Source organism: Papaver somniferum, chromosome 1 (assembly GCF_003573695.1).
Source record: "Papaver somniferum cultivar HN1 chromosome 1, ASM357369v1, whole genome shotgun sequence".
In the NCBI taxonomy this organism is placed as follows: domain Eukaryota; kingdom Viridiplantae; phylum Streptophyta; class Magnoliopsida; order Ranunculales; family Papaveraceae; genus Papaver; species Papaver somniferum.
Window position 1 is genome coordinate 187,181,963 of NC_039358.1, and position 26,551 is coordinate 187,208,513.

A 26,551-nucleotide genomic window follows, 5' to 3' on the forward strand; every position below is an offset into this window, starting at 1 on the left:
TTTACGTGTTTGTCCGTCCTACTGTGGGTGTAAAATGGCTTGTTTGCACCCCATTGGAGTTGCTCTTACACTGGTGAATATTTTCGCCTTTATGGTGAAATACACTTTTTGCACTGTCTATGTAGATGCAATATCTTGTTTGCACCTGCTATGAATGAAATTCGCAAGGGCTACACCTAGTTAGCACAATATCTTTCTATTGATTGAGAGTTGAGACCAAGCACCCGCCATGGAAGTGAATATCCTTCTATTGTTTGAGACCAAGCATCCACCATGGAATAACTATGGCTCTTGCAGGAGACTCATAAGGAAGTTCCTGCGAGAAAATGATGGTCGGTGAGTTCTGAACTTTGGGTCATGTATTTTGAGCTTGAGCTTGGTTGCACTGCTGCTGACCCAATGTCCCCAGTTCTTGTTCTTTCTCCTTGATCTATATACAACAAGGAATAACTTCATGATCAAGAACGTTTCTAGCTAGAAAATGAAAGATATTAAAGTTGACATACAATTACTTTTAAGGTGGATTCGAACACCCTAGACCAAGCATCCACCCTATATTTGAATCTAATTTGAATCCAACTAATGCTACCCCTTTATTTTATTAGAGATAGTAAATTACCTTGTCCCCTAGAACGATATTCTGCTCTTTTAAAGATTTTTCCTGTCATTTATAACAACAACAATGTATATGCATGAGAAATTTGTCACCTTTGATTAGTCAAACGTATATAAAGCATGTTTTTCTGTATGTGAGAGGAATGGAGAGGATAAACCTTTCTCTGAAGATCAGAAATGGATTCATACAACATCTGGTTCTGTCTAAAATAAATATGAAAAAAGTCATATAAATAACTCAAAACAGAGATACAAATTAGTTACCAAGTAATATTTATTTGTATATACCTTTCTTGATTTGATGTTCTTCAGGGAAGTATCAAGTTGGTGCTCCAAATTTTGTAGCTCTTTCACACTGAAGGATTCCAAATCTTCTCCCATCATATGCCTGTTGGATTCTCACGTTATTATATTAATGACCCCTTTATAGTACTTTCATACAAGTTTGTAATCTGTTTCCCCCCACCCTCACCCTCACCCCCACCTCCCCAAAAGAAAAAGTAAACCCTTCGTTATTTGAGTGTCAGAATTTTTCGTTTTTTATTTTTATCGAGTTTCAAACTTAAATTGCAATCTAATTACAAAATGTCTGTGTTTATTCCATTCAAAGGCGCTAAAATTGAGATTTGTATACAAAGAGATACATGCATCTCTACTGAACGTAGACATTTTAGATGATATGCAGATGATTCGGCTGCCACATGGTAAGTATAGTGTTTCATCTTACATATTAATATACATACCTAATAAATAAATACGTACCTTTGGTTTCTTTGCAGAACTTAAACTTTGTCCTTAACTGAGGTATATTCTGAGGACCAGTTGCGCTATAATAAGAAGCACCAATCAAGTTACAAGCTATATCTAGTGCTCTGAATTATTTATCACTGAATTAACTAATTTCACTATGCATGTTAGACCTTAAGGCATATGAGGAATCCTTACTATGGAGTCACAGTGATGGATCACCGCTAAAGAAAATTAGATTATAAAGGATCAAAAGAGATGCATGGAGGACATGCTTAAAATAGTTAGACATGCATCCGGTATGATAATTTCGTATTAATCCACCATTAAGGCTATCAAAGAAATAATTTTCCATGTTGTTGTTATTTTTTCTTAAAAAACTCGTATACTAAAACATACAAATGAGAGGAAAAATATATATGAAATCAGGGAATTTCCAACTCAATCAAAGATGTTTAACTAACTTGAACTTCTCCTTCCTTCCGCATCATTTATTCTAGGTGATTTTTCCTGACATGTTGTGGGTACCAATGTATATGGGTGAATTTATTTTTACCTTATACAAAATTGAGATATGCCGAGCTAATCAGTTCAAGCTGATCAGTAGGCCTCTAATAAGGATTATCGATTAGATCTTTTTCTTTTGAAGGAATGGCTTATTGATCTTAGCTTGAACTGAGCTTCATCTATAACTATGTGTATGTGGACATATCTTGTCATGAGCTTCAAACTAGAGGTTATCAATGTGTATATATGCAGTACTCACGTACCAGTAATTCTTGATCAGTTGCAACAAGCTCTTCCGCAACACAACATTGTCTTTCATATCGTTCAAGGATGGCGTCCATGCTGCGTTAGTGCACCAAAATTTAAGAGGTTAAAAGAAAAGAAACAGTCGTACATGAACACTGAAGCTTAGATGGTGGAGCGAAATAATATTGAACCTTAGTTTACATGAATATGTACCACAATTTTGTTAAAAGTTTGTTATAACTAATCCGGTTATAAACAAGGAAAAACAATTTCTGTTAGTTTCGCTCTGGCGCTCCCTACTAAACATCATAAATTTTACTGTGCATTTTTTATGAAAATAAATCATTTTCTCACTAAAAATAATAATAGTCATGATAGTAATTAATGTTCGCTAAACCTTTCGATGCTTTCATGGCCTTAATGAAGTTTACATATGAGAAATTACAAGATTAACCAAAACATGCCATTTAGTTGAAGACATTGATACGATTCTAAATTTCAATTTCATTATAAATTTATAGGTATGTATCTCATAAAGTTCAATATTTGCTATGTAAGTGATGCATCAGTGCATGCACCCACACGGTGCCAAGTTTTATGAATGCTAAACTAATACTATAATATAACTTGCCGATAGTAATTTTGGAATTAACATAATAAATATATAGAAATAACCTATTCGAGCTCCAGTGACATTGGCTACCTCTTTGGGGTTACACTAAAGACTAAACTGAAGCGATAGTATGTTGAACCCACTGTAACACATCAGGTTTATTGCATGAGGTACAACTACAACAACTCTTATCAAAAACAGCCCAAAAAAAATGTCTATTAATCAAGAAATAGAGGTGATTCTTTTAGTAAACCAAAATAGTAGTATTTTTTTTAACAACTAAACTTTTGTTGGAGAATATCTTCCTTCATTGTTCTTCTTTTGGGAAAATTGTTTGAGATTTTATCATCGATAAAATTCAGATATTCTCATATTTATAGAGAAGGTAACACAATGGTTGATTTGTTGACTAAACGCGGAGCTACTACAGGGTCTCAATGGTGGAATGAGCCACCATATTTTATACGAGCATCTTTGGCTAGTGACAGACCGAGTCTGTCTTCTTATCGTTTCAAATAATCTGTAACATGTTATCTTTTGTTCTTTTTCTCTTTCTCTCCTTCTCCTGAGGTTTGGCCTTGCCCCCACTATTTCTGTTTTCTTTGCCTTTTTATTAATAAAATCTCCTCGTGAGCTATCCTCTTCAGCTGTACTCTACCTCTTTTTCCCATTCTCTCTCTTCTTTTTTTATTCTTATAAAGGTAGGACTTAGGAGCAAATGACAAAACAAGGTTAAGAAAAAAATCCTAGTATATCATTGCCGCTACTAAAAGGAAGAAGGCAAAGAAACCCGAGTATGATAACATCCAATATCGCAACAATAACGAGAATGAAAGTTGAGAAGAAGCTTGAAACAAAATATAATAACAAACATATTATAGGTTTTTCCTTTTTCTCCACCTTCCTCCTCAATTTTTTGGAAAACACCTTTTTTGCATGATGCAAACTGTAAGGGTCTGTTTGGCACGCCAGTTTTAGACATTGTGTACTATATATATGTACCACGAGGGAAACAACCCCTTTTAAGCTTTTGCCATGTGCCCTATGCATGGTTTCTATCACACACACCGGTGTTTCAGTTGCAAAACTATATTTTCACCAACTTTATATTGAATAAATTTTGAGTGTAGAGTTACTTTTCTAACATGTATTTGGAGTGAAACGTTATGTTTTCACCTCCACTAATTACCCTTAAGGGCCTTAACCTACTCCCAGTAATAAGCTACATTAATTAATTAATTAAACTACTTTCGATGATACCCAGGGAAGTATAATAACTGTTTTATTAATTTATCATTATTATTATTATTATATATTTTTATAATTATTGGATAAAGAGTATTACATTAACTAGTTGGAAGCCTAACAATCTAAGCTCTCCAACGACATACCACTACATTAATTGAACAGGTTGTTGTGCTAGCCTACCAGCGAGGCTCATGGGTAACCTAGCCAAGGGAGCAGAAGTGGATGGGGGGGCTCCGGGCTGAGATTTTTATTATTATTATCATACCTTATATTATATTATGTGATGGGAAAATACACTTGGGATAAGTGGAAGTTATTCTTTTCACGTCAGTGCTCACTCAAAAATTTGCGTTTTCACCTATCTTTCACTTTCATCACTCTTAGCTTGTATCTTGCACTTCTAGCGAGGGAAGAATTCTATTTCTCACATGTATTTTAGGTAAAACACTGGCTGGACTGGGAATCAGACCTATAGAATTAGACAGGAAAAATGTATAATCGTAGATCGTAAATATCTGATGTCCGCCTGGCGCTAGTTACATCTCATTAACTCATTCTAACTCTAGACTTTAGTTGGTGTATGGTGTATACTATCGAGACAAGAAGAGACTTCTGCTTTTCTTTCCAGTCTCCCTCCACTCCTGCTTACAAATCCATCTGGAAAGATGTTTTCTTATCACTTATACCTTTTTTAATAACTAATCTCGAGTCTCAAACCTATCTACTTCAGGAGTAGAGTTCAGATGGGGTTTTACTTTGTTGCTCACATGCTGTGGAAAATTGAACCTCTATGTCCTATAGAGTTTCAGAAAATCTAGAGTTTACACCAACTCTGAAATAATTTTTAATAATACTAATAATTTAAACTGGCTAGTAATGACCGAGAAAGAAATAATAATTGCTAGTGAGTGTGGCCGTAGGCATGGAGCTAAAGTAGGTTAGATAGTAACGAGAGACGGAGAGAGTAAAATAAAAGGAAAACATTTCCCGAAGAGCTAACTTCTTTTGTAATAAATAGTAACCTAGTAGGGTCAGTGATTTCAGTCGTAGCTGCTGAGTTTAGTGGTTACGTCTCATTACCTCTCGTTAGGTATCTAGAGTTTAGCTGGTCTATAAACTCTATACTCTCTAGACAAGACGATAACGGGACAAGACCAAACGAGACATATACTTTTCCATCCTGTCTCACTCTACCACATGCTTATACTGGTCCATAATTAAGAAAAGATGTTTGCCTTCTCCTAGTTTTTACTGTCTAGTCTCGAATTTCGACCTGTGTTATGTGATAATAAAAGTGTTTCTACTTCTTCGCTAATAAAAGTTTTTACTCTCTAGTCTCGAATATATATTTGTATTTGTGTGGAGTATTATAATATATTAAGTTGGACCCTTTAGGTATAAAAATACGGAAATGATTGACACACACCGAAACAAAGTACCGAGCGTCTGTACCGTGTGAGAGGATGATGGGGCCCACAGCTACCCTTTCCAAATCTCTATGCTAAGCATGCAAGGGTAGGTCCGTGTGATTCCCTTCGGGACAAAACGAAGTACAATACTTTGGTGTGTCTAGCAAGTTCCATAAAAATGTGTAAAAATATAGTATTAGAAAAGTGAAAAAGTAGGAGAAAAGGAGATATATATATATATAATTACTCGGAGATAGTCTGACCATTGTTGGAGATGGTCTGACCATCGCTGGATGGAAAGACCATCGAGCGATGGAATCTCTATCACTAGATAAACACTTCATCACATATGCCTATCTGTTATTTCTGACATATAGGCATATGAATTTGGGATACAGATCCTCTGTACCCAAAAACCCCTGTGCCCTTTGTGCCGGCCATTCAAATAATGACACGTTTTTTTACCTATTTTACCAAAACGAAATTCATATATTCCTTCCATATATGTCGCGTTTTCATCTTTATGTCTCCATCTTTACTATTTATGGAGAAAAATTAAAAACAAAAATAAGATAAACTAGTTATACTTCGTCTTTAAATCATGCATGATCAAAAGCAAACACCATATCATATAAGATGACAGTATATAACTGGTATACATCTAACTTACTAATACGCAGTGAGTATTGTTGATAAACAATAGGAAATACTCCTAACAAATTGTTAAATCATCTAAAAGAAATTATATACCTAAAAAGTTTTAATAAACTTGATATCAAATTTAATGAGGATTTAATTTAATCATCACGATAAACTCGATAACAAATTTAATGGGGTTTATCTTCATCACCACGAATCAGCTGATCAATAAAATATCATCACCGAATCAATCAAACGGTTCCCATAGAAACTCAAGCAAATGAAATGCAGATACATTTTAAGAGAGAATAATAAATCATTTACTTTCCTCATTAAATCCAATTCCCAAAAATCTCTTTCTGTAATTAAGGGAGATGAATAAGGTAAGAATATGATTAGTTATGCTTATACAAGTGTCAAGAGCTGATTAGTGGGTACAGAGGGTACATGGGTTTTTGGATACAGAGGATCTGCACCCATGAGTTTGGAAGTTTGGCATACCCATAGTGGGTACATATACTAGTGATTATTTTCTCCTTTATGGTGAAATGCACTTTTTGCACTGTCTGTGTTGATGCAATATCTTGTTTGCACCGGGTATGAATGAAATTCGCAAGTCCAACACCTAGTTAGCACAACATTTTCATATTAATCCACAGGTTTAGATAATTATTAAAATTTATACAGTAGTTTTTTTCATTAAAATTTATACAGTAGTTTTTCTCAATAAGTAAGGGGGTAACATAGGAAAAGAGGTATTTTCTTAATAAGATACTTTCCTTCTCCGCCCATATAAGTTGGAGTGTCGGACCAGAATTTTCTATTTTAATATAATGCTCTCGTTAAAATAATAGAATTTTCTGCTTCCGACTCCCGACTCGGGTCCTTAGTGCTTAAATAATAAATTCCGTAATATTAATATTATAAAATAATATATTCCAAAAATTTATCTTACACATTATTATGTCCCAACAACTATATAAAATAATAACTCGATTAGAAAATAAAAAATAATTTTCATACATATCAAATTTATATGTAAATTGCATGCTAAATGCTATTTCTCGGACTGATTTTGCATTTTTACGTTGAAATAGAAGATGTTTTATTCTTTGGTAAAAGTAAAATCACTCATAAAATAAAATTGTTTCTGCTTCTTGGGTATATATTTCAGTCAAAAGTGAAGGGGACAACAAGATGTTTCACTCAAAATACATGCGAGAGAGAAGTTTCTTTTCGCATAAAAGAAGTTTCACTCGAGTTCTTCACCCAACTCTCTCTGGACTCTAGATTATCTAATTGATTGAACTATGCACAACGTGTGATATTTCTATTGTATAAACAAATATAATGCAGAACTTTTATTAACGGGAAAACCACAAATGCAAAAAAACCCTGGGACCTAGCACAAACTACATTACCCCACCCTAAAATTCTAAAATTTTATTATTTAATAAAGGCGAATTTTGAGTACCGAACTCACATTTCTAAAACGAATTATACATATGTATCAGTTCCGAACAAAGAACCATCAACCGACTTTCTAACTGAATTTAACCTATCCGGATCCGTATAATTCCCGTATGTACGCCACCCGAACTACTCCTCGTACCATGAATTGCTAACTAGGCTCTGGGTAGAGCCGTAGAGGTGAAAGACACTTGCAGTCTGCGTAAAAGGAGTCTTAAACTTTGACTTAAAGTTGAAACACTGATCAATTATGTGAAGAATCTCCCATAAAAACACTTGTATACAAGAAGAATCTGACGAGTATCTTATGACTGGTTGCTTTAATCCATACTCCCTCCGTCCAAAATTAGATGACCTAGTTAGTTTAAGAAATGCAACAATAATATAAATTAAAGAATTGTTGATGGTGGATTTAGTTCAGGGATAAAATTGTAAAACCAAATTTATATGCTGACATCCTGCAAAGGATAAAGCCACTGATAAGTGATGAATACTTCTTCACTTTACTAATTCACCTAGAATGGAGCATGTGGCAACAATCCCAGTATTCTGTGAATTAAATATACAAATTCATCCAGTATGGAGCATGTAGCAACAATCCCATATACCCCGTGAATTTATAGCATAATTTATTAATGCATGATTAGCCTTGTATTTCCTGTGTTGTTCCCGCTGAACTCTCATTATTGGTGCAACATGACGACTGAGTGTTGCTCTCAGCAGAGTAACACGAATCTCCAAGTGTCAATAATGAAGCATGCACGAAATACGCGTACATGCTACAACTCTCAGTGTGTTATACTAGCCCGATTGAGCATACATCTCTCGGTGTGCTATACTAGCCCGATCGAGCATCTGGACTATCCATGCCAGTCTCAGACATAATCACGACCACGCAAGTTGGCCGCATGATTTATCCAGTCTAGACGATCCTCAGCAGGAGCAGGATACCACCTTAATGACCACCAGCGGGCCCGTTTATGCTCTGGTCGGTCGAACGCATGTCATGCCTCCAAAACAGTCACCAAACGCCAGCCTGGAAAAGGATGGTCGAGCTGGTGAAACCGTTTTGGAGAAGGTTCGCACGAACAAAGGCCGCCAATATCGATCTCAAAATAGTCACGACCGTCCAACTTCACCGGCATGTTTGGACGGCGTGGATCAACCCATGACCGGTTGGACAAGCGTTGTCCTGCACACCAGGGGGCCCACTCTTTCCTTACCTGACCGACTTTCTCACGACCTAGCCAGGGAGGAGCGAACGCTTTCTCAAAGTTCGGTCGGCGTGATGCTTTAAAGGTCACAGGAAATTCCACTAAGGGTCTTAAATCGATCACGGCCATCTAACTTCACCGGCATGTTTGGATGGCTTAGATCAGACCCATAGCCATCAGACAGGTATTGGCATGTTCACCACCGGCCCAATGTGGGCCCCACATGGTCGGCCACCCTATACAAGGAGCATAGCTTGCAAATTCTTCCAGCCACAATAGCGTGCACAAGAAACCCTAATTAGGGTTTGTGGCATATCACATGTGTCGCAAATCAGTCACGACCATCCATCTTCGCAGGCATAGATGGAGGGTGTAGATGTAGATTCAAAGGGTCCCAAGCATGTCAATACAATCACCGTGGGCCCGTCTACTGCGTGACCAATCGGCCAAGGCCGACCATGGCTAGACGCCTCGATTCGTGCGCCCAAAGTAGGCATGGTCACGCGGTTTCCGATTGCAAACCGATCTCGACCACTCAACTTTATCGGACAAATTGAGTGGCTTAGATCACATCTCTATAGGACAGTGAGGTACGAACGTGTACACCGGAAAGCCGTCTACACGCATGCCCGGTCAGTCTTGCCAAAAACATCTCCCATGCATGGATTCGACCAAGCTGAAAGTAGGTGCTTGCACCTCCTAAACCCTAATCCGACGGTCGCAGATGTGGGTCGCAAGTCATCTCGTACGTCCAACTTCGCCAGCTTGGACGGACAGCCTAAGACAAGAGTTAGGCGACCAATGAAGCATCACCATGATCACCGTCCGCCACTCTTCCATATAGAGTGACCGGTCAAAATAGCTTGCCCATGCAACCTCCAAACGATCACTCGAAGATGGCTGGACGTGATGCTATTTCAAGACGCTTAATCCGCGACTTACTCTGTTAAGCTTAAAACAGCGATGCTTTGTACATGCTGAATATATTCGATACATTACATGCATAGAATACACACGATATTTCATAAATATCGACTTCCTGAATAACTTAGTTATTTAATCTAGCATCACATGCTACTTTCTGTGGGTCCCACGATCCGCACATTCGATACATCAAGCATGTCACAAAATGGGGGATACATACTGGGGTATTTTTCTGGCGGTTTACAGCGTGCAGCGTGCAACGCGCCATCACAAGAACGTGTCAGGAAGACATGGACGGTTAGTGATGATGGGAGAAGTGGGAAAGACTGGTCGTGTGGCATTAACGCACGACTCCACTACTCCATCACTCCACTTCCTCCACTTCCCACGAGAGACGAGGGTTAGGCTCAATGACTTGTATAAATAGGTTCTCCTCCCTATTTCCACAAGACAAGAGACGAAACAGAAATCAAGTGTGGATACAACGTATTCCAACACCAGAAATGATAGCTTACATTCTGCAAGCCATTTCAGCTTTCTGATACAAGTCATACATAGCCAACACCTTCACAATCTCAACACCTTATTCGCTTCCCTCCCTAAGATCAACCCCATCTCCTTCACTTTGTGACCGAAACAAGTCTGGAACTGCCATTTCTTGGTTTAGGCCAGAATTGTACATATTGATTTCTCGAATCAAAAGCACTCCCGTGCAGTGCATTTGTTAAGGGTTTAGATTCATTTCTCATCCACACACCCCAAATTACCAAAACCGGCAGAAATAGTTTTCACCCATAAACAATTGGCGACCACAGTGGGAGATTAATCTCTCAGTTGTGAAGTCAATTGCTTCAAAATCTGATTCAATTTTGTCAATTTCAAAAAGGATAGATCTAAGGTCCAATTCAATCATCAATCCATTTCAAGATGGTAGAACTTAGGTCTGGATCAGCAATCAATTCTGAGGGACCTAGTATGGATAACACTCTCGGTATTGTTGTACCTGTCAGTGGAGCTACTGTGATCAATACATCCCGTGGAGTCGTCTCTTCTACCACCAACGTCAGCAGAGCAGGAGATATTCCAGTAAGTGTAACGCCTCCTATCACCAGAGCCAAAGCAGCCGCGAATCACGGCATATCCTCAAGTACGATGCCTCTGGTGGTCACCAAAGCAACAACTTCCACTCCTTCATCAGGACGAGGAGCAAGAGGAGGACCATCTCCCATTACCATCACAGATTTGATGTAGAGGTAGGAAGTTCTTGATAAGACTCAAACGGATATGGCAGCAACTCAGAAAGAGGTACTCACTTTCCTCAAAAATTTAACTGAACGATTACCACAAGATCCACGGCAACCCATGGAGCCAACAAGGGATGCCTTCGATACACCCAGAATAGGCGTTTCCACTCGGGCCCACATGAATGAAGAAACTCGTGTTGCTCCTGAACGCCCAATGGAAAGGGACCAGCCATCCAACTTCATCACGTGTGAAGACCTGGAACGACTCCTCCAAAAACGAGGCAAAGGAAATCTGATGGACGTGCACCAGCATCAGCCGCCGTACCCTCAAGATGTGCAACGGATTCCTCTTCCAAGAGGATACATCTCTCCTCAGTTCTCCCTCTACGATGGTACTGGTAACGCTCGTGAACACATCTCTCGATTTTTGGAATCCTTGGGGGAGCATGAATACAATCATGTTCTCCGCCTGAAAGAGTTCTCGAAGTCACTTAGGGAAGGGCGTACACCTGGTACAAAAACATCGCACCTAACATCATATCCAATTGGGACGAGATGGTCAGTGCTTTCTATAGAAAGTATTTTTTCGTATCCGAGCAGATCACCTTTTCAGATCTAGGGAGAGTCTCTCAGTGGAACAACGAGCATCCGAACGACTTCGTTAAGAGGTTCAAAACTCAAGCACTAGATTGTCATGATCCGAACGTCACTGAACGTCAGTTGGTGGAGCTGTGAATTAACGGGATGGTACCCATATACCGCGCTTTATTAGAGAATCTGGCTTCCATACGTTTTCCGAACTCCATGAAGTTGCCAAGCGTTCAGCCACAACCGCCCCAGCGTTGCTGGAAAGAACCAGGGTTGTTCGAAACGAAGATTCACGTGAGAGTCGAGGAAGCATGCGTCTCATCAACAAGCAATACAACACTGGTCCTTCTGTAAGCGTGGTGGGCGAAGGAGGAAAAAGGAAAACTTCAGCAACGGAACAACAACCCAAGCGTGCGGCTCCGACACACACGACTTTATCTCGAAAGGGAACGAGCAAGACTCTTGCACAAGACGCTGAAGATACATGCTTCCCATTCCCCATGAATGAAGTAATGGAACTCCTGGAAGCATGGATTCAAGACGATGCTATCAAGCTGCCTCCTATCAGACGCCCGCCGACTGAGAAAGACATGGCATACCCCAAGTACTGCCGCTACCATAGGTTTGTCCATCATCTGACCAAGGACTGCAACAGGATGAAACAAATCTTCAGAGAAAAGATAGAGGCAGGAGAGCTCCAGTTGGGGAATGAAGGTGTTCATAGAGATCCTCTTCCTATCAGGAACTGCATGATTTCCGGAGACTCTGTTCGCAAGACTGTACAATCTATGATGGATCATTTGTGTGAAATTTATATTTCTCCAAGGCACAGCGTCAAGAAATATTTTCAGCCCTCAACCGCATTGTATCAGGCAGGCGTTTGTATCCAGAAAAGGAAGCAGTCTCGAAACCTCAATCTTTCCTGGAAGATGCGAACAAGGGAAACTGGGGACTCTTAACCGTCACTCGTTTGAAGGATGTCGAGTTCGACAACACATTGATTGATACAGCCTCCGAATTCAACATCATCACTGTCAAAACCTTGAAGGCGACAAGGGTTTCGAAACAGGAAGCTACTCGCAGCCCAACCGTGATTAAGAATCCAGAAGGAGAGCTTGGAGATGCCTATGGATACATCGATCTTGAAGTTAAATTGGGTGATTTCCTGACGCAAGCAAAGTTCTACATAGTCAAAGAACATCCCAATTATGACATGGTCCTAGGATGCTCTTGGATACACGACAACAAGGCAACACTGGGAGTTTGTCCTCCACCGGTTACGATACCCAAAAGGATCTACAACAAACCGTCTGGACCTGAAGACTGTCTGTTACCGCATCTTCAGCCTGCCAATGTGACACAACTTCCTGGAGAGAGCCCATCAGCGTACATTAAAAGGTTCCGAGCTCAAGTAAGTCTCATCACGCAACTCTTTTTGCAACCAATCACTCCTCACCATGATAAGTCCTGGGGACTCGCTCCAACCAACAACCCAACCCCGCTAGGAGATGTGAATGGGAGGCCGGTCCCTTCAAGCGTTTTATCAGGATCTTAGAAGCTGTCTCGATCAAAGACGACAAGGCCAAGGACCAGGTATCTGTGCAACACCCAAACCCATTTGAAATTGGAGATTTGGTGACGAAGACGACTGCATTCAACGTCGGTAGCATGATGGTAAAAGTGACCACTCCACCTGACTCACCCACCGAAAGGGAGGGTAAACCATACCTAGTAGCAGATGTTATCCTAGGTGGCTAATGCAAGCTCATCAACACTGAAAAACTGGAAGCCGTAACAGTTCACTCGCGATGGCTCAAACCCTACCGTACTTAAGACGTTGTGCTACCACGTTCCAGCGTCCTCCATACTTGAAACGACTGTGCTATTTGTTCCAGCGTTCCCCTTAGCGTTTCTTCCACAATTTCCTTTTCATGCCGCATTTGTAATTCCTCCAGAAAATGATTGCAATACTAGCATTCATAATTAGGGTTTCAATTTTCAATTTTCAAATTAATCGAAATATTTTCCATCTAGGAGTTTCTTTACCCCTAAAGAAAGAAACAAAGTCCTGAGTCAACCTAAATCATTATTACCCACTAGAGCAGGCCTGGAAGGAAACCCTAAACAAACATTTTTGTATTTCCTGGAAGATATTGGGAAAGAGAATATGTGCGGAAGAAGGAAGATGTTTCAGTCCATTTACCCCAGCAAGACCAGGGAGATATCGAGTCAGGAGCATAGACAGGTCTGTAGTGTTTCATTATGGCATTATTTTTTTCATTGCAAGAACATCATATGATCACATCCGATATATGGAAGATTTACATAAAAAAATAGTGTGAAACTCTTATTCAATCAAGCAAGCAAAAAGGACCTTAAACTCAGCCGCCACTGAGTGCAAGGAAAATGTTCACAAATTACGAGAAAAAAGCTCAGAAAAGAAGGAAAGAGAAAGAACAGGAAGATTTAGTCGTCAAGAAGATTGGTTGTGTCTCCACCACCACTGGAGCCTGCCTCAACACCATCACCATCGTGAGCCGCTACTGCTTCTTCCTCTGGATCTGCCTCAGCTTCCACTTCGGATATTTCTACAGCAACGCTATCCGCCTCAACATCATCAGCAGAAACAGCTTCCACATCTTCCTCAAAAGCCACGACAGCATTGGGAGTTGTGTTGATCACTTTCAGACGCTCAGGTTCGTTTGTGTCAGAATCGAGGATTATCACGCCATCGTGGATTGGATAATCACACTTATCTTCACCAAGAGGCATTTTGTGTTCAACCCTCCGCCTCTTTAACCGTGCTGCAAACCTCTCAGCTCTTGCGCTCGCTGGTACTCGCAACGCTTCATCGCGCCTCCATTGCTCCTCCATGTTGATCGCAGCTGAAAGGGCACAGATACGTCCCCTGGAAATACGCAGGTGCAAAATGGACATCCTCTGTATAGCACGACCGACTTCGCGGAGTGGGAGATTGATCTTAGCCATTACCTCCTCATGTGCACTAGCCTCCTCAGGCTTGTTGACTTCAAAACGTTTTTCTGTAGAAGTTACAGAGTGATCATCACCAACCGCTTCCATGATAAACTGCGAAGGAGAAGAAGTTATGGTTACAAAAAAAAATCATAATCATCATCAGTCAATCAGAAGATCGGATAAGCGCGGAGCGGTGCCTGGAATATAAAAGAAAAGGAGTATTCTATAGGAGGCGTCCTTAGAATTTTCTTTATATTTCACGAGCTAACAGAATCCCAGGGATAAAAGGAGTCTTCACTTGCCACCTATAAAGCTGTTAATTCGGGATAGTAATCAACAATGCTTATCGAATATATTTGAGAGAAGCCGTCGTATAATGGAAGGGAGCGCACCCAGTCCAAGAAACGGTCCAAGCTCTGTCCAGACATATATGGAGGAAACCCAAGGGAACCAGAGCGGCTCGCCTGACCAAGTCCTTCTTCCTCCGCAACCCTAATCAGGTTTGACCAGCTCCAGGACAACACCTGGCGATGTCTATGCGGTAAATATGTATTTACTTTAGCTTGGTCATTTCAGTATAAAAATTTGTCACCATCTCATGCCTACCCCACAATAGTGTAACCATTATGCGCTAGGCAGAGGACTTAATGTTGATGGTGGATTTTAGTTCAGGGATAAAATTTTAAAACCAAATTTATACGCTGACATCCTGCAAAGGATAAAGCCACTGATAAGTGATGAATACTTCTTCACTTTACTAATTCACCTAGAATGGAGCATGTGGCAACAATCCCAGTATTCCGTGAATTAAATATACAAATTCATCCAGGACGGAGCATGTAGCAACAATCCCATATACCCTGTGAATTTATAGCGTTATTAATTAATGCATGATTAGCCTTGTATTTCCTGTGTTGTTCCCGCTGAACTCTCATTATTGGTGCGGCATGACGACTGAGTGTTGCTCTCAGCAGAGTAACACGAATCTCCAAGTGTAAATAATGAGGCATGCACGAAATACCCGTACAGGCTACAACTCTCGGTGTGTATACTATCCCGATTGAGCATACATCTCTCGGTGTGTTATACAGAAAGATCATCCAACTGTTTATCAAGGGATTTTTTCCAGTTGAATGCATATTCGGCAGAAGGAGACGAGGAGGAGTTTTTCTCAAAGGTTTCAGATCTCTGAAGCTTATCTGAATAACTCTGAACTGATGTTGCATTATCAGAGATAATACTCTTGTCCATAGAGTCAGATCGCTACAAACACAGACTTATGATGTCTTAAACGTGTTTGCCTGCTCTGATACCAATTGAAAAAGCGGGAGTCTAACAACACCACCCAATATTTCGATTAGCAACCTGTATGGACTAACTCCGAAACACTTTGCTAGAGAATCAACTAGACAGTCAGACTCAATCTAGATAGAAAGTACTCAATGAGTTATTATCTCAATCTCTCGATTTGATCTTCACTCAAGCAAATACAAATCTGCGAGTCTTTATCAAAGAGAGATAACTTGGATGGTACCAAAGACCAATGTCCAAGTATCAATCAACTACAATCTACAACGAAAGGTTGGATTAGAGAAGTTGATGATCACGAACGCACAACCTGTATTATTTCAATTATATAAAATATAATGCGGAAAAGAAATAACACAGACACCAGAAGTTTTGTTAACGAGGAAACCCCAAATGCATAAAAACCCCGGGACCTAGTCCAGATTGAATACACACTGTATTAAGCCGTTACAGACACTAGCCTACTGCAAACTAACTTCGGACTGGACTATAGTTGAACCCCTATCAATCTCTCACTGATACAAGGTACATTTGTACTCCTACGCCTTTGATCCCAACAGGATACTGCGCACTTGATTCCCTTAGCTGATCTCACCCACAACCAAGAGTTGTTGTAACCCAAAATCACAGACTTGATAATAAACAGATCTGTCTCACACAGAAAAGTCTATAAAAGGATAACTCTGTCTCCCACAGATAAACCCTAGGTTTTGTTCCGTCTTTAGATATAAAATCAAGGTAACATGAACCAATTGATAATACGGTCTTATATTCCCGAAGAACAGTTTAGATTAATCAATCACCTCTCTACAATCCTTCCTGACTACACAAGCGGATTGTCGAGGAATCACAAAAAGTGAGACAAAGATGTTTGTGACTTCTTTATCTTGCCTATCGGAGAACTCTCACGATCTCAAGCCAATCAATCGATTGTAATCGTACGATAGAAGATGCAAGATCATATCACACAACTACGATAAAGTAGTATCGGTCTGGCCTCACAATCCCAATGAAGTCTTTAAGTCGTTAACCTGATTTTAGAGAAGAAAATCAAAGGTTAATGGACATCGACTCTAGCGGGCACACTAGTAGCACACAGATGTGTGGGGATTAGTTTTGCACAATGTTAGATGTATCCATAATATAGCCTTCAAATCAGGGTTTTTCCTTAGTTACAAACCAATCCATATTCACCGTTAGATGAAAACCTGATTTAGATTCAAGATAATATTTCTCAACCGTTAGATCGAAAACTTAGTTTGTCACACACACTTGGGTAGACGTTTACTGGGTTCGTGAAAACCATGCCCAAACGTGTACGTGTATGTTGGTTCAACATAGTAACCCAAAAGGTTAACCATATGAGCATTTCATATTATCCTTGTTCTTCTTCACCATTTTTTATGGGTGAAAATTGTTTCTGCGGTTTTTGGTAAATTTGGGGGTGTGGATGAAAAACGAATCTTAACCCTAAACAAATGCACTGCACGGGAGTGCTTTCTGATTCGAGAGATAAATCTATACAATTCTGGCCTAAACCAAGAAATGGTCGTTCCAGACTTGCTTCGGTCACAAAGTGAAAGATATGGGGTTGATCTTAGGGAGGTAAGCGAAGAAGGTGTTGAGATTGTGGAGGTGTTGGCTATTTATGACTTGTATCAGAATATCGATCTGGCTTGCAATAATGTAAGTAATCATCTCTGGGTGTTTGAATACGTGGTATCAACACTTGATTTATGTCTTGTCTCTTGTGGAAATAGGGAGGAGAACCTATTTATACAAGTCATAAAGCACAACCCTCGTCTCTCGTGGGAAGTGTAGGAAGTGGAGTGATGGAGTAGTGGAGTCATATTAGTGTCACACGATCAGTCTTTGCCCACTTCTCCCATCATCACTAACCGTCCATGTCTTCCTGACACGTTCTTGTGATGGCGCGTTGCACGCTGCACGCTGTAAACCGATAGACTAATACCCCAGTATGTATCCCTCAGTTTGTGACATGCTTGATGTCTCGATTGTGTGGATCGTGGGACCCACAGAAAGTAGCATACGTCGCTAGGTTAAATAACTAAGTTATTTGGGAAATCGATATTTACGAAATATCGTGTGTATTCTATGCATGTAATGCATCGAATATATTCAATATGCATGAAGCATCGCTGTTTTAAAGATTATCGGAGTAAGCCGCGGATTAAGCGACTTAAAACAGCTGCATGCATAGCTACCTTGAAGTGGTCGTTTGGAGGCTGCGTAGGCAAGCCCTCCCTTGACCGATCACATGATGTGGTAGAGTGATGTATGGTGATCACCACGACACTTTATTGGCCATTTAACTCCTATACTGGGTTACCTAACCAAGCTAGTAGAGTTAGACGGACGAGATGATATATGACGCTCATCTGCGACCGTTGATGAAATTTTAGGGTTTTGAAGAGGTGCGCAAGCATCACTCTTCAGCTTGGTCGAATCCAAGCATGTGAGACGTTTTTGACAAGACCGACCGGACATGCGTGTATACGGCTTGCCGATGCACACGTCCGTACCTCACTTCCCATGAAGATATGATCTAAGCCACTCAATTTGTCCAATAAAGTTGAGTGGTCGAGATCGGTTTGCAAAAGAAATCCCATAACGCAAAGGAATGGGAATCGGCGCGTCATGCCCACTTGGACGATCGGTCATGCATGTAGACGGACCCACGGTGATCATGTTGACATGCTCGGGCCCTTTTAAATCTACATCTACACCCTCCGTCCAAGCTTGCGAAGATGGACGCTCGTGATCAATTTGGGACGCATGTAACATGCCGCAAACCCTAATTAGGGTTTTACACAGTTCACACCCGTGCAACTTAAACCAATCGGTTTTGCATGCAATGCTCCTCCTTTGGGGAGGCTGATCGTGTGGGGCCCACGTTGGGCCAGTGGTGAACATGGTGATACCTGTTCGACGACTATAGGCCTGATCTAAGCCATCCAAACATGCCGGTGAAGTTGGATGGTCGTGATCGATTTAAGACCTTAGTGGAATTTCTCGCGACCTTTGAGCATCACGCCGGCCATACTTTGGGAAAATGCACGTTGCTCTATGGCTAGGTCAGGAGATGGTCGACCAGGCAGGTAGAGAGGGGGCCCGCCGATGTGCAGGACAAGCTTGTCTGACCGGTCATGGGATAATCCATGCCGTCCAATCATGCCGGCGAAGTTGGACGGTCGTGGCTGGTTTTGAGACTGTCGTTGGCGGTCTTGCTCGTATGATATTCTTCCAAGCTGCTCCATACCAATTTGACCACCCTTTTCCAGGATGGTATTTGGTGGCTTTTGGGAGTATGGCATGTGTTCGACCGACCAGGGCATAAACGGGCCCATTGGTGGTCATTGTGGTGATAGCCTGCTCCTGCTGAGGATCGTCTAGGCTGGTTAAATCATGCGGCCAATTTGCGTGGTCGTGATTGTTTCTGAAACTGATATGAACAGTCCAGATTCGAATATGCTCAATCGGGCTAGTATAACACACCAAGAGATGTATTTTCAATCGGGCTAGTATAACACACCGAGAGATGTATGCTCAATCGGGCTAGTATAACACACCGAGAGATGTAGCCGGATATTTCGTGCATGCCTCATTTACTCTTGGAGATTCGTGTTACTCTGCTGAGAGCAACACTCAGTCGTCATGCCGCACCAATAATGAGAGTTCAGCGGGAACAACACAGGAAATACAAGGCTAATCATGCATTAATTAATAACGCTATAAATTCACAGGGTATATGGGATTGTTGCTACATGCTCCAACCTGGATGAATTTTGTGTATTTAATTCACAGAATACTGGGATTGTTGTCACATGCTCCATTCTAGGTGAACTAGTAAAGGAAGAAGTATTCATCACTTATCAGTGGATTTATCCTTTGCAGGATGTCAGCGCATAAATTTGGTTTTACAATTTTAGCCATAAACTAAAATCCACCATCAACATTAAGTCCCATGCCTAGCACATAATGGTTGCATCATTGTGGGGTAGGCATGAGATGGTGAAGTATACAACGTAAAAAGAAAAGACAAAGGAAGTTTACCTGGAGGGACTCTGGTCGGCCGTGTTTGGCAATCGTCCGTGTGAGTACGCCAAGTGTGACCACGACCTTGGTGGGACCGGTTTCCTCCTTCGGGTATTTGAGCCAAGAAGGGAATAGAACTTGTATGCTCCTCTTCCAATAGAAAACCGTGCATGTAACCCTGGACGAATGTGGACCTCACCATGTATATGCTTCGACCAAACGTCACCCTGTTGCACATGTTTGATAGGCATGTGGGCCCGCCTACTTCGCTCAACCGTGGGACTCATCATGCGCCTGCTTGATCGAACGTGGGCTTGTTGTGCCTGCTTCGGTTAAACATGGGTCCATTGCGTGCCTGCTTCGGTCGAACGTGGGACCCGACCTGAGCATGCTTGCTTCGAACATGGGCATATGTGCATGCTTCGATCAAACACAGGTCCACCGTGTACATGTTTCAAACGTTGGCCCTGTCCTATGCCTGCTTTGCCCGTACGGTTGATTTGCTTGCTCGAGTGTCATCCTTGCTACTTCGACCAAACACCGGCCCTGCTATCTTGACCAAACACCGGCCTTGCTGCCTTGACCAAACACCGGCCTTGCTGCCTGCTTCGCTCGAACGTGAGACCCACCGCGTGCTTGCTTTGCTCAAGAATGAACCTTGTGTGCTCAAATGTGAATGTGGGTCCTGTAAAGAGCGTTGAAGAAGCTTCTGGAGCGAGCAGGTCCTGGAGAGCGTTGAAGCAGTTTCTGGAGCGAGCAGGTCCCGGAGAGCGTTGAAGCAGCTTCTGGAGCGAGCAGGTCCCGGAGAGCGTTGAAGCAGCTTCTAGAGCGAGCAGGTCCTGGAGAGCGTTGAAGCAGCTTCTGGTGGAGGGAGCGTTGAAGCGTCTTCTGATGGAGAGTGTGTTGAAGAAGTTCTTGACTGACTGCGAAGGAATTTCATGCTGAGCCTCAGTCCCCAAGCGTGGTCTACGTGGCTCCATCTTGTATGCCTGATGGGTCTTTTGTACGTAGTGGTCGTTGATATGGTGAAGCTCTTGACATTGAGGATCTGTATGTACCTCTTAATTCCCAGGTGCAATCTCCTTTGGTAACGCAACTACTTCTTCCACGGGAGACAAATTCTGAAAGCGTCTCTCATTGATGTAGTTACCGTCGATCCAGATATGGAATATCTTGGATGTTGTTTCATCATTGTGGCAGTCTTGCATGTGGTACTAGAGTTGAAGTTGGCAATTTTGGACGCGCAGGATGTTGCATCTCGGTGGCTTTCCTCTTACCGCTTTAGCGAAACTGGTTCTTTCTAGCAGGGTAGATGCTGTTGTAGATGAGCGTTCAACAGCTTCACGAAGTCCAGAGGATGGCCAAAAGTGCAGATTCTCCAACATAGCACGATAGACATGCACCATCGTCTGATAGAGTGATTCTCCCGGATCTTTCTCGACATGACGCGCGAACATCGTTATCTTCTTGAGGCGGATCCCTTGAGGTATCGGCTCCAGTGGAAGATTGACGTCATAGAGCGTCGATATGTTGCACCGGCATTCTTTAAACCAAATGGCATTACAGTATAATAAAAATTTCCGAGAGGAGTTCGAAAAGCTGTCTTACTTGCGTCATGATCGTACATCCTTATCTGATTGTACCCGCTATATCCATCCATGAAGAAGAACATGTCGTGTCCGCTGATGCAGTCTACTAACATGCAGTGTAGGTAGAGGAAAATCGTCTTTGGGGTAGCATTTGTTCAAGTCTCCAAAATCCACGTAGCACCCGATCTGTCCGTTTTTCTTTTCACCGGGACCACATTAGCCAACTAGGTCGGATGATGGATGAGCTTAATTAAGCCAACAGCAAGCAACTTCTGAATCTCAGTCTTGATTTGCTCTTCTGACTCGTGTCTGAATTGCCTTGGAGATTGCTTGATCAGCTTGGCTCCAGGTATGACATGTAGATGGTGGGTGACCAATTTTTCATCTGGACCGGGCATTTCTTCATACGTCCAAGCGAATATGTCCTGGTATTCTTTGAGAAGTTGTACAAGCTTCGTGCGTTCATCCGTACACTAGGTTGAGATGGTGGAGATAGTCCTAGAAGATTCCTCATTCCCGATGTTAACGATTTCGAGCTCATCAGTTGTGGAGTTGGTGCCGTCTTGCAGCTGTGGTGGAGCATCCAACACCTCTTCCCGTGGATCGTCGTTGTTGTAGCATTCCGTTGGGCGGGGAGACTAGGTAACAGTCTCTCCTGCTCATTGCTAACAGAAGCGGCGTCAATATACGGTTTTCCTTTTCTGGTCACGGCTTACCACAAAAGTTCGTTCCCTCTTAGCCTGAGCGTGGGTTGCGGCTTCACCGGATGAAGAAGAACGCCTTGTCAGCAAAGATGCATCGTGGGGCTTAGCCCTCAATGATGCGATTCGGTCCTCCTCCTGAATTGACGCCCACGTGGGGAGTGGGATGCAATGAACTTTGTATGATCCTTCTTGTGGAGCTTCTCTTGGTTCAAACAATTCCACTCCACATATTGGTGCATATGGAGACAGCGATGCAGGGATACAAACGACTTCTTTATTCAGCATAGTCTTCAGGCACTGGTGATATGTCGAAGGGACAATCCTACTGTCATGAAGCCACGGTCTCCCCAGTATCATGTGGTAGTCTGGCTCTTTTTATATGACTTCGAATTTCACCTTTGACTGGACGGGCCCTACAGATAAATTCAGGTTGACATACCCGTACATGTTGGTTTGGTTTCCCTCGAAGTTTGTCATTGTAGCAGACTTTCGTACGATCTTGCCCGGGTGAACCTTGGTTGTCCTGAGAGTTTTGAGAGTAATCACATTCGAAGACGCTCCCGTGTCGATAAGGGCCCTCTTGAACTTTGAATCCTTGATGTGTGCGGTAACATGTAGGGCACGGTTGTGACCTTCCTCTAGTTGATTGCAGCAAACGTCTCCGCCCGCTGATTCTTCGAGAAGTGTAAAAGTTCGCATAAACTTTCCACTGAAGCCGCTTCCTGATCCACCGGCCTCTGGTTCATAGTGAAACTATTGACTTGAGGAGGATCATTGTGAGGATCAATCCCCAGTGTAGGAGTCTCCATGACAGGACCGCTCATATCTGATGTCATTTTGATGAGGAAATCGAGTATGTCGTTTATCGCTTCTTTGATCAGGTCCATGTAGGCCCGCGCCGCTGAAGTACCTTCTCCGAGTACGTTGAATGCGTTCCTTGTTGGCTCCAGGGGCTGCCGCGGCTCTTGTGGAAATCGATCAGTTAATTTCTTTAGAAAAGTGAGTACCTCTTTCTGAGTTGTAGCCATGTCCGTTTGGGCCCTAGAGAGAACTTCTTGTCTCTCCATCAAATCCACCATGGTAATAGGGGGTTGTCCTCCTACGGCTCCTCCAGCTCCTCGTCCCGATGGAGGAGTGGGAGGCGTTACACTTGAAGAGATGTCAGGGTTTGCGGATACTATGGCTCTGGTGATAGGAGGTGTCACGCCCAATGGAATATCTCCTCCTGCTCCGCTGGTGCTGGTAGTAGAGGAAGTAATTCCACGAGATACATTGATGGTATTGACTGGCTGCACGGTGACACCACTGATTGGGATATCAACACCGAGAGTGTTGTCAGCGCTAGTCCCGTCAGGATTTGTTGCTGATCCATACCTAAGATCCACCATTTTCGAAATCAGTAAAATTGAATTGGTATTGAAGAAATTGACTTCACAACCGAGATATTAATCTCCCATTGTGGTCGCCAAATTGTTTATGGGTGAAAACTGTTTCTGCGGTTTTTGGTAAATTTGGGTGTGTGGATGAGAAACGAAAATAAACCCTAAACAAATGCACTGCACGAGAGTGCTTTCTGATTCGAGAGATCAATCTATACAATTCTGGCCTAAACCAAGAAATGGCTGTTCCAGACTTGCTTCGGTCACAAAGTGAAGGAGATGGGGTTGATCTTAGGGAGGGAAGCGAAGAAGGTGTTGAGATTGTGGAGGTGTTGGTTGTTTATGACTTGTATCAGAATATCGAACTGGCTTGCAATAATGTTAGCAATCCGCTTTGGGTGTTTGACTACGTGGTATCAACACTTGATTTCTTTCTTGTCTCTTGTGGAAATAGAGAGGAGAACCTATTTATACAAGTCATAAAGCACAACCCTCGTCTCTCGTGGTAAGTGGAGGAAGTGGAGTGATGGAGTAGTGGAGTCATGTTAGTGTCACGCGATCAGTCTTTTCCCACTTCTCCCATCATCACTAACCGTCCATGTCTTCCTGACACGTTCTTGTGATGGGGCGTTGCACGCTGCACGATGTAAACCACCAGACCCATACCCCATTATGTATCCCCCAGTTTGTGACATGCTTGATGTCTCGATTGTGTGGATTGTGGGACCCACAGAAAGTTGCATACAGTGCTAGGTTAAATAACTAAGTTATTTGGGAAATCGATATTTACGAAATATCTTGTGTATTCTATGCATGTAATGCATCGAATATATTCAATATGCATGAAGCATCGAATATATTCAATATGCATGAAGCATCGCTGTTTTAAAGCTTATCGGAGTAAGCCGCGGATTAAGCGTCTTAAAACAGCTGCATGCAGAGCTACCTTCAAGTGATCATTTGGAGGATGCGTAGGCAAGCCCTCCCTTGACCGGTCACATGATGTGGTAGAGTGACGGATGGTGATCACCACGACACTTTATTGGCCATTTAACTCCTAGCCTTGGCTACCTAACCAAGCTGGTAGAGTTAGACGGACGAGATGATATATGACGCTCATCTGCGATCGTTGATGAAATTTTAGGGTTTTGAAGAGGTGCGCAAGCATCACTCTTCAGCTTGGTCGAATCCAAGCATGGGAGACTTTTTTGACAAGACCGACAGGGCATGCGTGTAGACGGCTTGCTGATGCACACGTCCGTACCTCACTTCCCATGAAGATGTAATCTAAGCCACTCAATTTGTCCGATAAAGTTGAGTGGTCGAGATCGGTTTGCAACAGAAATCCCAGGCCGCAAAGGAATGAGAATCCGCGCGTCATGCTCACTTTGGGTGCACGAATCGAGGCGTCCATCCATGGCCGGTCTTGGACGATCGGTCATGCATGTAGATGGGCCCACTGTGATCATGTTGACATGCTCGAGCCCTTTCAAATCTACATCTACACTCTCCGTCCAAGATTGCGAAGATGGACGCTCGTGATCAATTTGCGACACATGTAACATGCCGCAAAACCTAATTAGGGTTTTACACAGTTCACACCCGTGCAACTTCAACCAATCGGTTTTGCATGCAATGCTCCTCCTTTGGGAGGCCGATCGTGTGGGGCCCACGTTGGGTCGGTGGTGAACATGGTGATACCTGTTCGACGACTATACGCCTGATCTAAGCCATCCAAACATGCCGGTGAAGTTGGATGGTCGTGATCGAGTTAAAACCTTAGTGGAATTTCCCGCGACCTTTGAGCATCACGCCGTCCATACTTTGGGAAAACGCACGTTGCTCTATGGCTAGGTCAGGAGATGGTCGACCAGGCAGGTAGAGAGGGGGCCCTCCGATGTGCTGGACAATCTTGTCTGACCGGTCATGGGATAATCCACGCCGCCCAATCATGCCGGCGAAGTTGGACGGCGGTGGCTGGTTTTGAGACTGTCGTTGGCGGTCTTGTTCGTATGAGCGTCTTCCAAGCTGCTCCATACCAATTCGACCACCCTTTTCCAGGCTGGTATTTGGTGGCTTTTGGGAGTATCATGTGTTTGACCGACCAGAGCATAAACGGGCCCACTGGTGGTCATTATGGTGATAGACTACTCCTGCTGAGGATCGTCTAGGCTGGTTAAATCATGTGGCCAATTTGCGTGATCGTGATTGTTTCTGAGACTGATATGGACAGTCCAGATTCGAATATGCTCAATCGGACTAGTATAACACACCGAGAGATGTATGCTCAATCGGGCTAGTATAACACACCGAGAGATGTAGCCGGGTATTTCGTGCATTCCTCATTATTGACACTTGGAGATTCGTGTTACTCTGCTGAGAGCAACAGTCAGTCGTCATGCCATACCAATAATTAGAGTTTTGTGGGAACAACACAGGAAATACAAGGCTAATCGCGCATTAATTAATAACGCTATAAATTCACATGGTATATGGGATTGTTGCTACATGCTCCAACCTGGATGAATTTTGTGTATTTAATTCACAGAATACTGGGATTGTTGTCACATGCTCTACTCTAGGTGAACTAGTAAAGCGAAGAAGTATTCATCACTTATCAGTGGATTTATCCTTTGCAGGATGTCAGCGCATAAATATGGTTTTATAATTTTAGCCCTAAACTAAAATTCACCATCAACAACCATAACTAGTTCAATTGACTCAAATAAACTAGTTACAGAGATGTTCAATTGTCATGAGATCTTATGTAACTACACAAGACACAATTGAAGCAAAGATGATTCGATTCGATTGAATCGGCTCATGAACATTATAGCCACGGTTTGCATAAAACATTCCTTAGTGATTTAATGTTTCATGTTCAGAGCACATCTTTAGATCATAACCTCTTAAGTTCACAAACAAGTTCGCGGACTTAAGTTAATCGGTTGAGTTTTCCAAACTCAGCAGAAATTCTAGGAAAGAAAACTTCCGCCAGTTCGCGAACTTAGCACACAAACGAGTATTTGGAAAATCCCAGCAGAAATTCTCGGTCGAGAACTTCTGACAGTTCGC

General features: G+C 42.3%; 1 pseudogene; it reads right to left on the reverse strand.

The window, feature by feature from the left end:
• Positions 1–247: 247 nt before the first annotated feature.
• LOC113355766 lies at positions 248–10,861 on the reverse strand (annotated as a pseudogene).
• Positions 10,862–26,551: the final 15,690 nt, after the last annotated feature.